This window comes from Lepisosteus platostomus, chromosome 5 (assembly GCF_059453375.1).
Source record: "Lepisosteus platostomus isolate fLepPlt1 chromosome 5, fLepPlt1.hap1, whole genome shotgun sequence".
In the NCBI taxonomy this organism is placed as follows: Eukaryota; Metazoa; Chordata; class Actinopteri; order Semionotiformes; family Lepisosteidae; genus Lepisosteus; species Lepisosteus platostomus.
This window is the reverse complement of record NC_142615.1, coordinates 45,822,153-45,832,982: the sequence shown is the minus strand read 5'-3', so window position 1 is coordinate 45,832,982 and position 10,830 is coordinate 45,822,153. Positions and strand designations below refer to the sequence as shown.

Genomic DNA, 10,830 nt, shown 5'->3' with positions numbered 1-10,830 from the left:
GAGGCAAGTTCACACTTCAAATGGATCATAAACCCCTCATTTATATGTTCAATCCCAAAAAGGCAACATTGTTACCACCCAGGATACAAAGACTTGGATTGAGATTATGGCCTTATGATTACAAAATTGAACACATAGTAGGGAAAACCAATGTCGCAGACTCATTGTCACGTCTTCCTTTACCAGACACAGAAGACACTGGTTATGAAGACACCTATGTTGATAGAGTGCTTTCAATCAGCACTTATGAACTGCATGCACTGACACTTGAGGAACTTAAACAAGCAACAAACGAAGATGACACATTGAAATTGTTGATGTTCATAGTGGAAAAAGGACAATGGCCTAATCCAATTCCAGACGAACTGCAGCCATACCACAGGTGTAGGTTGGAGTTATCTACATATGATGGACTGCTTTTAAGAAGACAGAGGATTGTGTTACCGAAAACAAAAATCAGACAAGCACTGAAAATAGCACATGAGACTCATCACAGTGTAGCTCGTACAAAACAGTACCTGAGAAGCAACTTTTACTGGCCCAACATGAACAGTGATGTTGAAAGACTAATCAGGAATTGTTCCACTTGTGTGTTGAATCAGCCATTGCAGGAGGATCAACCTCTCCAACCACTTGAATTACCACCAAGGCCTTGGACAAAATTGGGCATTGCCCTGGTAGGTCCCATTCAGAATGAATACATATTGACTGTCATAGACTATTATACTTCTAAACCTGAGGCGGTTGTTGTATCAGACATATCTTCAGCCACAGTTATTAGAGAGCTGATGAACATCTTTGCACGATTTGGTTATCCACTAGAGGTAGTAACAGATAATGGCAGGCAATTCATAGGACAGTTGTTTGAATCATTTCTGACTATTGTGGAATTAAACTTGTGGAATTAATCGTGGAATTAAACACATCCGTGCATCACCTTACTATCCGAGATGTAATGGCAAAATTGAAAGATTTCAAAGATACCTGAAAAAAGCTTTAAGAGCAGCTATGACAGAAGGAAAAAAGAGAGAGAGGAACTCCCTAAGATTCTGCTGACTTATAGATCAACACCACACAGGGCATCTGGAGAAACCCCAGCTAATCTTATCTTTGGGCGTGATATCCGGACTAAACTACCAAACGTGGAAAAGAAAGAAGAAGAGCCAAGGGACATTCAAAAGACAAAAGATATCCATAGACATCATGAGGAGTATGCACACAAAATGAAATTATATGCAGACCAGACACGGATCATAACTTCAAGGTCGGTGACGTAGTGTTTGTGGCTGGCCTAGACACCGGTAAATTGGATGCCAAGTTCAAAGACACTCGCTATGTGTTATTGAGAAACACCTCTTGTAACTCCTTTGAGTTAGTGAATGTGGATGATGGCTCAAAAATAATGAGAAATGTAAAACATCTTTGACACGCTCCTCCATTGGATCTTGATTTTGAATCTGCAGAAACAGAAAATGCTGAGAAAACAGGACTTTCTGACGTGCAGGAAGTGCCGAGTCCTCAGACAGTGGAGAGTACATCCGTAGGAGAGCCAGTAACTTTACCCAGTAGTAAAGTAACAACCATTAGTGGCAGGGTTATCAGGAAACTGGCTCATTACAGGACTTGCATAGCTCTCTAAATGTTAAATTGCCCTATTTTGTTTGTGTTATGTATGTAGATGTTGCTTAGACTGCTAGAAATGAGGTGATATTTAGAAGTGACTTAAGTAGAAATTGAACTAAAATTTGAGTTGGTATGTATAGAAATTGTTGTAAAAAAAGATGAATGTATTGAATAGAAATGAAAGGGTTTATATACATTTTGTTGTAATAGTTAATAACCGTTTACTGTGTGTTGATATAAATTTGTTACAATTGTATGATAAAGTTATAGACTTTAAAAATAACAAAGGAAGGGATGTAGTATAGTCAGAGACAACAGAACGAGATAAGCTACTGGACACACCCGCCCCTCCTCACACAGACCGTGGAAAAGCCCCCGAGTGGGAGGGCTCTCTCTTCCTCCCAGGAGCTCTTGGACACGACGCACAGACAGGGCGCGGAGAGCTGCTGCAAACACGGCTCCAGGCAGGACTCCACTCCGCAGGAGCCGCAGAGCAGAGGAGATGGGAGCAGCTTAGCTCCTGTGCAGAGACCTGAGCTGTTGTTGCTGCGGACGCTGTTTTTTTTTCTTTTCACGGGGTAGGAGTGAATGTTGAGTTGCCCTTAGGAATGAAGCAGAGCACTTCAACGGCACGGGTGTGTGTGTGCGTGCGCCCTGGTGATTCTGGGAGACAGACTGAACCTGGGCTAAAAGAGAGGGGGCTTAGCCCTCTTGCATTTGCTAGTTCAAAGTTGTACAACCCATTTGTATCTGCTAGGCTGCGCAGTCGTTGTGCACAAAGAACGCTTTGAAAATTGTCAAAAGCAAGTCATTCCGAGTTGGTCGGTTGTGTTTTCCGTTCATACGCGAAATGCTGAAATGATCTCTCGTCTCCTCGGTTGTCATTTCTGCTCCGTAAAGGAATCACAGTACGCGTCGGCTTCCAGCACGGTGGGTCAAGACACGATGCCTGGAGTCAGAGATAGTGATGTCTTCCTTGTTAGTATAGTGGTGAGTATCCCTGCCTGTCATGTGGGAGACCGGGGTTTGATTCCCCGACAGGGAATCGCTCTTCTTCTACCTCCTTAGAGAAAGGACACCGGGGTAAAGTTAGCTCGAAGTTCAAAAACGATTTTGGTACGCCTGTAGCTCTTTCACGAAACCTCTTAGAGTTGCGAGAATGCTTGTTTTGTGTATAAAATACATTGTGGATGCTTTCTCAGCCTTTACTTTTTCGTTTTTATGACATTTTTTTGACCAAGCACGAATATTCTTTTGTCCATATCTTCGCAATGGAAGCACAGAACGCCGTCAAACCAAATGCATTTTAAAGACCACGACTTGTGGATATTTCCACACTCTTTACATCAAACTATCTACAGGCGAAAGGCGGCATAACATCACAGCACCTTATAAGGTGGAACGAAAAACGCGAATAAGAAGCTGGTGAATAAGAAGCCAACTTCAGCTTCGTTAATGCAGCAGGATTGGGTGAGGTAAGGTGGAAAATATTTCTTCCTCTGCATCCTAACATTTTTGTAGTTGTTCCAGGACTTCTCGCCCCAGATAAAGCTGCCAATACATCACTTGTTTCTACTCCATCAATATCAGCAGTGTTATCGGTACTAAGCTCCACAGCCGAAACATTGTGTTTCCTTTCTTCTCTCCGTGAAGGTCGATTCGATTTGTCAGCGAAACCGAAACTTAACCCTTTTTATAATTGCAGGAAATGCGAGTGTTTAACACGTGTCAGAATCACCAGGAATGTCCAATAATGACGAACATTGCAACCCCCCAGAAAACCATATTCACCCATGAAAAATGATCGTCGAATGGCTGGCGGGAGACATCATTTATACTCCCGTTGCATTGTGTGGCGGGGGCTCCGTGTTCCCTGAGCAGAACTGGAGGATCGTTTATTTGCAATTCTTTGGAAAGGAGCTTCTTTCGAAATCAATGCGTGCCTGGATGTTCGCGAACGTGCTCCCTTGTGTTGGCTTGTCCCGCACTGGAGGAGCACAAGGCAAGTCTTCACAAAACAAAAACCTCCAGTGCACAGCACTCTGAAAACAATTCTTGGCTGGCGCGTTTTATTTCAAAACAGAAACAGCACCAATTGAACAAATTGGCCAGACGCACATCGCCTCCGGGGCGGCTAGGAGGAAGCGCCGGGACGCTATGTTGCAGAGCCCTGAGAGGGAACCAGGAGCGCACACTTAGAGGGGGGCGGGGGGCTGCCTTCGCGCTCTGCCCCCAGTCTCTTGCGCGAGTACTAAATCTCACAGAGCCAGCCAGGCGAGGAGCTATCCTAGGCTGCGCGATTAGTGCTGAGGGTGTGGGCCGCTTGCAGGGGCTTGTACAACACATACTTACCTGGCAGGGGAGATACCTTGATCAAGAAGGAGGTTCACCCAGGGCGAGTCTTGGCCATTGCACTCCGGCTGTGCTGACCCCTGCGAATTCCCCAAATGTGGGAATCTCGACTGCATAATTTCTGGTAGTGGGGGACTGCGTTGGCGCTCTCCCCTGATGTGCTTGGTCCAATATCAGATACAGAAGAGTTACGACACCACGAGCTGCGATAGGATCCCAGTTCGAAAGGAGTCGATGCCACTGCTGGTTCCCGGTTTCTTTTAGTTAGATGTCCGGAGAAGCATTTCAAGCTGGTTACACTACTCCTTCCGGACATTCATTCCCTTTTCAAAGTCAGTCGTTTTGCTGTAGTCTGCATTATTTAGGCTGATTATCGAGGTTAGCCTTTATTTGGTCATGGGGGCCTCGGTGCTGTATGCTAATTCTAAAGACAGTTTCACCCATTTTCTGATTACTAGGTTCTGTACCAGTGCAGATATGTCAAACAGTGAATGGCTGAACCTCTATTGTATCCGTGCTCAATGAATGAAATCAGTAATAAATGAATATATGTATAGTTATACGAAAAACAAGTGGTTTATCGACTCATCTTTATTTGCAGATTTAGAGGCAGCTTCGATATTCGTTTTACAAACGGGTTTTTTTTTTATATGGGTCACACACATGCCATAGCAACAAAACATCTCTAGAGATGAGGCTATAGATCACCTTTCCATCCTCCAGGTTTTCCTCCCAAAGCCTACGGTACCAACGGCGACCCCTGGTGGCCGAGAGAGCAAAAGCTTGCAGCACCTGGTATTCCCAGGAAGTCTCCCATCCAAGTACTATTCAGGCCCAACCCTGCTTAGCTTCAAAAACCAGACCAAATCAGGCGCGTTCAGGGTGGTGAGGCCACAAGTGAAAGCAGAGGTGCCTGACTCGCTACTTGAAGCTGTGTGTGGCTGGGGCTTCGTGCCCCCTGAGCAGGACTGAAGGATCGTTCGTGTGCAACTCTTTGGAAAGGAGCTTCTTTCCAAATCGCATTGCGTACCTGGATGTTGGCGAATGTGCTCCCTTGTGTTGGCTTGTCCCGCACTGGAGGAGAACAAACAAACTGCTCGGAGGAGCACAAGGCAAGTCTTCACAAGACAAAAACCTCCAGTGCACAGCACTCTGAAAACATTTCTGGGCTGTCGCGTGTTTATTTCAGCACATAAAGCACACCAGTCCAACACGTCAGCCGGGCGCGCGGCGCCTCCGCCCTCTTGTGGCCTTGCGGCGTCAGAGCAAGAGGCTCCTTCTCGCTGCCTTTCCGCTGTGTTGCAGAGCCCCGAGAGGGAACCTGGAGCGCACACTTTGTGGGGGGCGGGGGACCGCGTTCGCGCTCTGCCCCCGGTCTCTTGTGCGAGTACTAAATCTCACGGCGCCAGCAAGCGGCCAGGAGACAAGTACAATATCGCGGAACAGGGGGGCCTTGTCATTGATTGTTACATATGAGATGGGGATTAGGAGGAGACTCCGACTGATTGGTAAAGGGGAACACTAACACCAGAGTGACACCCCCGGCGTCTCTTTTTGAGAGACGCCCTGGGATTTCTTAATGGCCATGGAGGGTCGGGACCTCAGTTTTACGCCTTCCCCGAAGGACGGCGCCTGTTTGTGCAGCAGAGTGTCGCCATCAGGATGCTGGGGCATAAGAAAGCCACAGTAAGCTCCCTACTGGTCCCAGTCACACCTCTTGCAGAAGCAGCAGCAACCTGAGCTTTTCCGGGGGGAATCTCCCATCCGGGTGCCGGCTAGGCTCACACCTGCTGGGCTGCCGTGGGTGAGCCGAGTCAAGAGTCGCAGGGTGAGATCTAGTCACCGGGGAGAAACGATACAAGCGAAGGATTACTCGGCTCCCAGCACTTGAAAAGACCGACAAATGACTCGTTCCCACCGGAGCTGAATGTACCTGCATGTGTCGTGTCCTCTTCTCCCCCCGCCCCGCTGTGTTTGCTGTATTGTCTTTGAAGCCGGCCCCCGAGACGAGACGGGCTGTTCCTGTGCCCCAATTAACACTTTACAGGTGCCATTCCCCGGCATTGTGGCCATTGTTGGTTGTCACACGTAATAAGATAAGGTGGAGGAGAGCGGGGCATGCCCAGCGCCAGACATTCAAGGAGGGGGCTGTGCGAGGTGAGGTGAGGTGCGACACGCCGGAGCCCCGACGCTGCTAATGCGGAGCACTTGTTTAACTGGCATTGAAAGGACATGTGCGCATGGAGCGAGCCTTCCCTGCGGCGGAGCGTGGAAACTTTCTCCCCGCGCTGCAGGAGTTGTGTGCGCTGCAGCGGTGCCGAGAGAACAGCACAGAAGGCAGCAGGTTCTGGAGAGCGGGTAAGAGCCGGAGGCGGCGGCGTGCGGGACAAGGTGCTGGCCTAGGCTGCGCGCTTTGTGCTTTGGGTGCGAGCCGCTTGCAGGGCTTGTACAACTCATACTTACCTGGCAGGGGAGATACCTTGATCAAGAAGGAGGTTCACCCAGGGTGAGGCTCGGCCATTGCACTCCAGCTGCTTGGTGGAGAAAACACACAAGAGAGTTGGCACTCAGAGTGTCGAAGGGTTGATGTATACTAGGGCTCAGTTGAAATAAAACGTCAGGACTTTTCCGACTAGTGTCACACGAAGAGAGCACATCCTTCCCACCCCTCTGCGTCTGTCTCAGTAACTCGCTGTGATCGTATAGTGGTCAGTATTTTGTGTTGTGGCCGCAACAACCCCGGTTCGATTCCGGGTCCTGGCAGAATAGGAGGAGTACTGCCTGCCTGGATGGTTGATGAACGACAGAGGCCACTCCGACCTCTTCTCGGTTTTCTTCAATGACTTACTAAGGATCTTCTTCACATTCGCCCATGCAGGGGAAGCCAGTTACACCAAAGCAAACGCAGGAAAGTGCATTTCAAGCAGAGACCAGGAGGGACTTGTTTACACCGAGAGTGGGCGGAGAATGGAACAATGCGCCCAGCCCTGTTGCTGAAACTGATTCTTGATGAGATTTTCGGCTCACTAAGAGGCTTGTCCCCTCCTCCCGCCCCTCTCTGTGTACAGTAGAGCCTCCTGTCCAGCCAGCACATGTCCACAGACATTCACAACGGCGACTTATCATAAAACGTTTGCACATATAGTTAAATTATTAGTTGTTTTTACAGGAAGTTAAAAAAAAAACACTTGAATTACTTATCCAGTCTCTCGAAATAAAGTTATTTTTCAAGCAATGCAACAAACCTCGGGCAATGTGTTTTTTTTAATCCAACATTGACAGCCACATCTTAAATCTTGTCAGTCAGCTCTTTTTTCTCTATTTGAATTGTGGCTTACACATCGCACGACTTTAAAAGCTAGAAAGACAGGTTTCGATTCACATTAGCTGGCGAGCCTTGCTAGCTGAAAAAAATTTTGAATCCCCGGCAGAACACATTCTGTAAGAATCAGCGCTTTTATAGTAAATTTCACCTTTAAAGGTGGCTTCTCAAAACGCTTTACGGGATAAAAACAAGAAGAACAGCAACAACAACAATATTGTATTTCATTGCACTTTGAAAACCAAGTAATAACTTAACTACATGTGCAAACGTTTTATGATATATCGCTGTTGTGAATGTCTGTGGAGTGTATCTTATTTGCCTTACGTCCTGGTGATCTCGCTCGCCCTCCCCCCCCTCTCCCTCAATTCAATTCAATTCAAGGTGTTTTATTAGCATGACAGATGGGTACAATCAGTGTTGGGTATTTACTTTGCTTTGCGATTCCACTTTTAAATTGTCCAATGTGCTGCTGTAATACAGTTTAAAATACAGTAAGTCTAAACTGTATCAGCTTTATTTATGGGTTGCAATTTAGAAAAAGTCAAAAACCGCACTCAAAATGCAATTTAGAGCTTTCTGGCAAGAGGAGACACCCAAATTAATAATGTAACATGCCACTGTTTGTGCATGAACAAAGTTATACTGCTATTTTCATTAGATACGCGATTAAAAAAAATATTTTTTTTGAATCCAAGGCGGAACACATTCCATAAGAATCAGCGCTTTTATATATCGCCTTTAAACAGATATATTTAAACACGCGTTTACGATTTAAATCAAAACACGATTCAAATCAATATAAATGTTTATTTTGTAACGCATAGGTGGCTATTCATTGTTATTAAAAATACTTAAGCGTGTACTATTCTTGTGTTGCGGTACATGAATATAATTATATCGTTATTAATTTCTTTAGATACGCGATTCCATATTATATTCCCTTTTAATCAAATTCTAAAAGTATGCTTGTTGACTCCGGTATCTCGTTAAAGACTTCGATGCTTAAAATGTTTAGGGAGAAATGGAATACTGGTGTGTATTTTTTCTTTAAAGTACCAACACCATCCATATACTGTATGTTTGTGTTCCAAAATTAATATCGTTTATGCCCTTCACACCCGTTACAGTATGCTCCTATTATTTTTATGCTCAGCTACTCAGATTTCCCTTCAGTGGTAAAATTCCATATAAATATTCAATACTTAAATGGGCACATTTAAGACATTAAATATACATATACATACTGTATACAGTACAGTTAGCATACGGTAATATGTTCATGTTCCTAAATCAATCTCTTTTATGAGCATGTGAAAGGCATGGTGAATCGATTCTCAAAAATTACTGTACTTTGGATTGGAAACAAATGCGTGATTGCGAAATGTTACTTTTACAAACACGGTCAATGAAAACAATAATAAGGACCAGGGTAATACTTTGAGTTTACAGCTTGTCCAAGGTCATTCATTATTAATACTATTAGTAATAACTTCGTTAAAGACTTTAATGGCTACAGCTCAAACATGAGAGGTTGAGCTTTATTAGCTCCACCTTGCGGAAATTCCGGATACTATTATTTTGCTTGCGGTATTATAGGGGAATTTACGGTAACTCGCGGTATTTACCGGTAACTCGCGGTAGACTGCGTAAAGGGCACCACAAAATAATGCGGTATCGCCCGTGCATTTTGAATGCATTTTGAATGGCTGCATCTGTAAATGATATCTCCCGCCAGCCCTTCAAAGATACTTTTCCATGGGTGAATATGGTTGTCTGGGGAGTTGCGGTGTTGATCACTATTGGACTTCCCCGGTCTCAAGTGTTGTTGTTGGACACGGGCAAAAGACTCGCATTTTCGGCAAATATAAAGAGGGTTAAGGTTTCGGCTTTAGCGGAGGCAGTGTTTACATTTAAAATAATAATAAGAAGATAGTCCCTGGGTGGGCTTGAAACACCAATCTTTCAGTTAACAGTCAAACGCGCTCACTGGTTGCGCCACAGAGACTGATGCGAAAGGCTTTTCTCCATTCGCACCTTCCCGGTCAAAAAATAAACATTGCTTGCATTTTCTTGCCAGTCGGCAATATTCCTTCTGCTCTGATAGCCAAGAATTACATTTCATTTTTCACAAGCTGTATGAATTTCTTGAAAAACAAGTTGTTGCAGAAAGGAAATGCATTCATGCTTTAAACTAAATCAAGCCCTATGCGGTTGTCCAAGATGGTAGTTTCTGCACAAAAAGACAGGAAGAAAAGCACAGCTTGGAGGTGGAGCCAGGATCTCCAGTTAATGAGACAGGTACTTAAACCGACTCAGCTACGGTGCCGGCAGAATTCTCCTCTTTTATAGCCGCTTGGACACACCGCTCTGAGCCATCTGCGTTCTCGAAGCCCTGAGTCTGCCGGCTGAGCAAGCTGCCTCCTTTACACGGAACAGGAGCCCTGACCGTAAGAGAAATGGCTTTTATTGGGCACTTTTCATGTCCAATGCGCTTGACATCTCCCAAGGGCGACAGAGTTCATTTACGACACTTTTCCTTTCTTTCTTTTTTCTGTACTCTTTGATGAAACAAAACGAGAAATCATGTAAGGGAAAATGTCTTTTTTCATGGAGAAAACATGCACCAGGAAATGTTGTGTTTAGAAGAAGTGAGTTAACATGAAAAGTGACCTAATTTACCGGAGCAAATGCTCACCTAGCAAGATCTCCTTTACTACAAGAGAGAAGTAGAGTGAAAGACGTGATCATTTCACGCCGCTGTGGAACGAAACGCTTTTTTCTTGGAATTCTAAATCAATCAAAAAGTGATGATTTTTTAAAACTGATAAAAATGTAGAAAACACATTTCTCACTTAGAAATTGTAGATGGGGGGTGGGGTATTACTAGTAGCGGCGCTGAACTCACCATGGTGCAATTCATTTACGTGACGGGTTAGTTGTTTAATGGATAACGCATCTGATTTCGGTTTATAAGATTGTCGATTCGACTTCTATCGGGGTTGTGTGATTTAAATCAGGCTCCTCAGAAATAGATGTCCGTTATGTAAATGAACCGCACCTGAAACGTTGGGTCTGGGTTCCTTTCTTTCCTGCATGAAATAGCAAATCGTTACAAAAAAAAAACACCAACTAATGTCCAATAGTCCAATAGTTAGTCATTTAAGTAAACATGAATATACTGTAAGGTCTTGGTACATGGGAGTGGATTTCAACCACAATTAAAAAAGGGCAAATTATAATTACAGGGTTCAGACACTTTGTCATACAAAAGTGACCAAACACTCCCTAACTTTCAGGTTTGCTTGAACCTGTAACAAAGAAGCAGTCTGAAACTTCCATTCTCTGTTGTCACTGTCTCTAAAGCCAGAAATGATGTTTCACAGATGTGCAGTGTGCCTTTTCTCTTGTTGTGTTCAAGATGATCTGCTGCATAAGCTCCTATCTGGGTGTTCTATACCACACTGTTATTTCATTCAGATTACCTATGTGGTGTAATTTTCAAATTTTCAGGCACCTGCAAACACACCAGC

At 44.7% G+C, this 10,830-nt stretch overlaps 1 non-coding gene and 1 pseudogene across 1 annotated transcript; one reads left to right on the top strand and one right to left on the bottom strand.

The window, feature by feature from the left end:
* The first annotated feature begins 3,967 nt into the window (after nucleotides 1–3,967).
* Nucleotides 3,968–4,131, top strand: LOC148667317 (U1 spliceosomal RNA). The gene has a single exon (XR_015937347.1). It is a non-coding gene; the product is annotated as a U1 spliceosomal RNA (small nuclear RNA).
* A 624-nt stretch (nucleotides 4,132–4,755) lies between these two features.
* LOC148667316 (5S ribosomal RNA) lies at nucleotides 4,756–4,874 on the bottom strand (annotated as a pseudogene).
* Nucleotides 4,875–10,830: the final 5,956 nt, after the last annotated feature.